This window comes from Triticum urartu, chromosome 2, assembly GCF_003073215.2.
Source record: "Triticum urartu cultivar G1812 chromosome 2, Tu2.1, whole genome shotgun sequence".
In the NCBI taxonomy this organism is placed as follows: Eukaryota; Viridiplantae; Streptophyta; class Magnoliopsida; order Poales; family Poaceae; genus Triticum; species Triticum urartu.
In genome coordinates, this window is record NC_053023.1 from 251,341,884 (window position 1) to 251,347,419 (window position 5,536).

Genomic DNA, 5,536 nt, shown 5'->3' on the forward strand with positions numbered 1-5,536 from the left:
ATGCAAGGGGCACCTCACGAGGTCCGCGTGATGTGAGCCATGACGACCGAAGCCAGGTGGGCGCCAGCGGGCGCAGTGTACCGGTTTCCTCTTTGGTGCTAAGGAGGCAAGCTCAGGTGCGGGGTCTCGAGGCATCAGGCAAAGGTTTCCATATCGGTGCAACAAGACCAAGACCAGCAGGACAGCAGGACGGAGGTCATCACGGAGCCCACAGTAGCATCACCACCAAAGCCTTTGCAGGCGAAGACCACATTTTGTCAGGATTGCTTGTACTAGTTGTCTCTCTCCAAACTTGGACATTGTGGGATCCCTTCCCGCCTAACATTTGGGAAGAGGACCAAGTCCACTATAAATAGGACCTAGCCACCACCATAGAGGGGGATCGGATTCATTCAACCCTGACCAGCTCACCTGCTCATCGAGCCCAAGAACACCTCACCTCCTTAGGTTGTTCATCCATTGTACTAGTTCATCCTCACCTCGAGGCAATCCACCGCACACTGGAGTAGGGTATTACACCGAAGTTAGCCCGAACCAGTATAAACCCTCGTGTCTCTTGTTCTTTGGGTTCGTCGAGCATGGCCGTGGAATCATCGAGCGTGCGAGTCGGGGAGAGAGTGTTCTTCGTGCGCACCCCAGAGTTCGAACCTCACAAGGGTTTGCCGGAACCCGTAATCCAACATTTGGCGCGCCAGGTAGGGGTGCACCTGAGCTCCGTGTCTCCACCCGTTCCACCCCTCCGCCCGCTTCGTCTCTCCATTCGGCCCTCATGATAGGCGCCACCCCACCAGCTGGATCGACGGGCGAGCAAGGAGGCGCCATTGGCCTCCGGGCCTAAACCCCCGCCTTAAGACAGGTGCAGTGACCGCACAAGTTCAAGCCGTATATGCTCCCTTGCTACGATGGCGCGGCGGATCTAGCAGCTTTCCTGCTGGTGTACGAGGATGCCGTTCGGGAAGCCGAAGGAGATGACAGGGTCATGGCCAACTAATTTCCCATGGCCCTGGCTGGTGTATCACGCGCCTGGCTGCTTAGCCTGCCAGGATCCTCGGTGGCCTCCTGGGAAGAGCTGTGCGGTCTCTTCATTGTGTGCTTCGCAGCACCAGTGCCCCTTGTCGTTGCAGCCATCCTTGGCGGCTCATAGGCACCGCCCTCAGACCAACTGGGCGCCATCTCTGTGCAGCAGGGACCTCCCCCAGGATGGACGGCGCCCAAGGCCGACCTCACCTTCGACTCAGGGGACCATCCAGCGATCACCGCTAGCTCGGGCGCGCTCCCGATGCTTTGCGCACCCACCATCTGCAACATGGCAGTAACCGAATCGACCGAATGATGTTTTCTTGCGACGTATCTCCAGGGAGCAGGGGAATGAATTGTTAGCTAACATACATGGTGGATACTGCAGGCATCATTCGTCGTCGCGCACCTTGGTGGGAAATGTGTTCCGCAGCGGATTCTAATGACCCATGGCACTCAGCGACGCAACCGAGCTAGTAAAATCTTACGAGGCCTGGCATTTCCATGCCAAGCAAATGCACCAGCCTTCCAAGGGCCTCTAGACCATCCTTCTCTCATGGCCATTTGCGGTCTGGGGGCTGGATATCCTAGGTCCATTCCCTCGAGCACCCGGGGGCTACCGCTACCTCTACGTCGCCATCGACAAGTTCACCAAGTGGGCGGAGGTGGAAGCCGTCCGCACCATCCCAGTCGGCTCCATAGTTAAGATCATCAAGGGCCTCGTGAGCCGGTTTGGAGTCCCTAATCGCATCGTCACCGACATCTTCTTGCAGTTCACTAGCAATCTCTTCAAAACATATTGTGCTAATCTTGGAACACAGATATGCTATGCCTGAGTGGCACACCCCATGAGCAACAGACGAGGACCTTCAAGAATAAGCTCGAGGCCTATGGCAGGGGCTGGCATGACGAGCTCCAGTCCGTGTTGTGGTCCATCCGCACCACCGCCACCAAGCCAACAGGCTAGACCCCAATCTTCCTCGTCTACAGAGTCGAAGCGGTTCTACCTCACGAGGTCGAGCATCCCTCTATGCGGGTTTTGGCGTTCGACGAGGCGTGTCAGGATGCCATGCGGGGATGGACCTCGTGCTGGGGGAGAATGTCCGCCGCCAAGCCTTGATCCGAGCGGCAAGGTACCAGCAGGCGCTGCGACGGTACCACTACCGCGGCGTCCGCTCCAGGACGCTCAAGGTGGGCGATCTCGTCTTGAGGAGGGTGCTCTCCAGGGATGGGCAGCATAAGCTCTCACCCATGTGGGAGGGCCCATTTAGGATTTCTCGTGTCTCTAGCCCCGGCGCTGTGCTCCTGGATACGCCGGACGGGATCCCTGTCCAGAATGCCTGGAACATCCAGCACCTCCCGAAGTTCTACCCAGGAAGCAAGGCCCAGTGCCTATGAAGGTCTCCGCCCGTGACACTCTCACATAAAAATGAGTGGGGATGTACATGCCCCGGAGTCTCCGGAGTGCCGCCCTCGGGCCTCGGGGGCTCTGCGCTGGTGAGAAGACTAGACTAGGTACCGGACGCGGCTGGTCATTTGCTTTCTGTATCTCGTTGCAACCTTTTCGTGAAATTTGGAGTTCTGGCATTTCTCGATTGCTTGGTTGAACCCCCTTTTTCCTCTACTTCTTCGCTTGCCTCTTTTTTTTGCGTCAGGGAGGATGGCAGCTGCCCGACGCTCTCCCTCGTGCACCCCGCGCGGGGGCTGGTCACGTGTGTGCATGCACTGGGCTAGGCTAAATCATTGACACACCTTGCCAAAGCCCTATCGCCCCAGAGCTTCGGCTCCCTTGATCTCTGCGAGGTGCCCTCGATTGAGCCCATGATTAGAGCACCCTCCTAAGTTCGTGTTGCACGGGTACCGCGACGCGGTTCGCTAAGCTATGATTAGCCCATGCCTGAGGGCTCGCATAAGGAGGAGCATGGCACCCGACTGATGACATAACAAACCCTGCAGCTTTGTGATGCCTCCCGAGGTCAGTGGCTCCCTCATGACCCACAAGTGTAGAGGATCTATCGTAGCCTTTTCGATAAGTAAGGGTGTCGAACCCAACGAGGAGCAGAAGGAAATGATAAGCGGTTTTCAGCAAGGTATTCTCTGCAAGCATTGAAATTATCGATAAGAGATAGTTTTGTGATAAGGTAATTTGTAACGAGTAACAAGTAATGCAAGTAAATAAGGTGCATCAAGATGGACCAATCCTTTTTGTAGCAAAGGACAAGCCTGGATAAACTCTTATATAAAGTAAAGCGCTCCCGAGGATACATGGGAATTATCGTCAAGCTAGTTTTCATCACGCTCATATGATTCTCGTTCGGTACTTTGATAATTTGATATGTGGGTGGACCGGTTCTTGGGTATTGCCCTTACTTGGACAAGCATTCCACTTATGATTAACCCTTATTGCAAGCACCCGCAACTACAACAGAAGTATTAAGGTAAACCTAACCATAGCATGAAACATATGGATCCAAATCAGCCCCTTATGAAGCAACGCATAAACTCGGGTTTAAGCTTCTGTCTGTCTAGCAACCCATCATCTACTTATTACTTCCCAATGCCTCCCTCTAGGCCCAAAAAATGGTGAAGTTTCATGTAGTCGACGTTCACATGACACCACTAGAGGGATGACAACATACATCTCATCAAAATATCGAACGAATACCAAATTCACGTGACACCTTATAGCAAGACTTCTCCCATGTCCTCAGGAACAAACGTAACTACTCACAAAGCATATTAATGTTCATAATCAGAGGGATGTTAATATGCATAACGGATTTGAACATATGATCTTCCATCAAGTAAACCAACTAGCATCAACTACAAGGAGTAATCAACACTACTAGCAACCCACAGGTACCAATCTGAGGTTTGGATACAAAGATTGGATACAAGAAATGAACTAGGGTTTGAGATGAGATGGTGTTGGTGAAGATGCTGATCGAGATTGACCCCTCCCGATGAGAGGATCGTTGGTGATGATTACCCCCTCCCGGAGGGAAGTTTCCCCGACAGAACTACTCCGCCGGAGCCCTAGATTGGTTCGGCCAAGGTTCCGCCTCATGGCGGTAGTGTTTCGTCGCGTGAGCTTGCTTATGATTTTTTCCTTGACGAATGACTCCATATAGACAAAGATGGGCATCAAAGGGCCACCAGGGAGCCCACGGGGCAGGGGGCGCGCCCAGGGGGGTAGGGCGCGCCCCCCACCCTCGTGGACGGTGGGTGGCCCCCTCTGGAACATTCTTCGCCCAATATTTTTTATATATTCTGAAAATAATTCCCGTGGAGTTTTAGGACTTTTCGAGATGTGCAGTACATGTCTCTAATATTTGCTCCTTTTCCAGCCCAGAATTCCAGCTGCCAGCATTCCCCCTCTTCATGTAAACCTTCTAAAATAAGAGAGAATAGGCATAAGTATTGTGACATAATGTGTAATAATAGTCCATAAAGCAATAAATATCGATTTAAAAGCATGATGCAAAATGGGCGTATCACTCCTGAGTCGGAAACAAGGAGGCCTCACTAGATGCCAGGAGGCGCGCCCTCCCGAGACAGGAAACTATCCCGAGCGTATCAAGCCAAGTCACCCCCTTCTTTTGCATCTACGTGAACCACGAACAACATCAGAGCAATAAGCCTAACATAGCAGCATAGAGATCATAGTTCATTACACGCCCCAGCAGGGCCATCTACCTTTTTCAAAATGCAGGAAGAAAGGAAAGGTCAAACAAAAGCAACCCGCATGACCACAGCAGCTGACGAGGCACGGCTCCGAGGGCCTCTCGGACTCAGCACAATCTGAGTTCCTGTCGCGCCGCTGGTGCTCTCGCTTGCGGAGAAGCTGCCGCCGTTGGGTGAGCCATGGCCTTCACCAAGGGCAAGTTCACCCTTTGCCTCGTCATGGCCGTCGCCCGGACCAAGCTCACCGTTGTCACCGATGTCTTCGGGGCAGCACCCTACGCGGCGACCATCTTCCCCAAGCACCCTCATGAAGAGGGTCACGACACCATCATACTTGAAGTGGAGGGTACACCACCCGCTCAGGCCGCGTGCATGGGCAAACATCTACCAGCTGCGGGCCAGAGCCATGTTGCCTGCCGCGGAGACCTCCACCATGACCCACAAGGCCGGCAGCTTGCCGGGAAAGGAGCACGGAAGCTGGAGCGAGGTGCCAACCGGACTCTCCGACCACACGACATACTACGGGAGCACCTCTGCCGAATGGAAGTGCGGTCGATGAGGCCGAGCAACCATGGCACGCCTTTCCTGGCGCAGGGGCTGCTCCGCCTAGAGCGGCCCTCACCGTGGGAGGAGACCCTGCTGTGGGCGCCGAGGACAACGCCAGTCCATGAAGGAGTGCGACCGCGTGCCCGAGGATCCACGGCTGGGGTGATGACGTGCTTATGGGGACGGCCCCGCCCCCTCTTGGGCGGTGGCGAGTCGGGCCCCTCCTGGCGAGCCTTCCCCTTCTCCGCCACCAAGAACCTTTTCGTGGGCGCCATGGGACTGGAGAGAG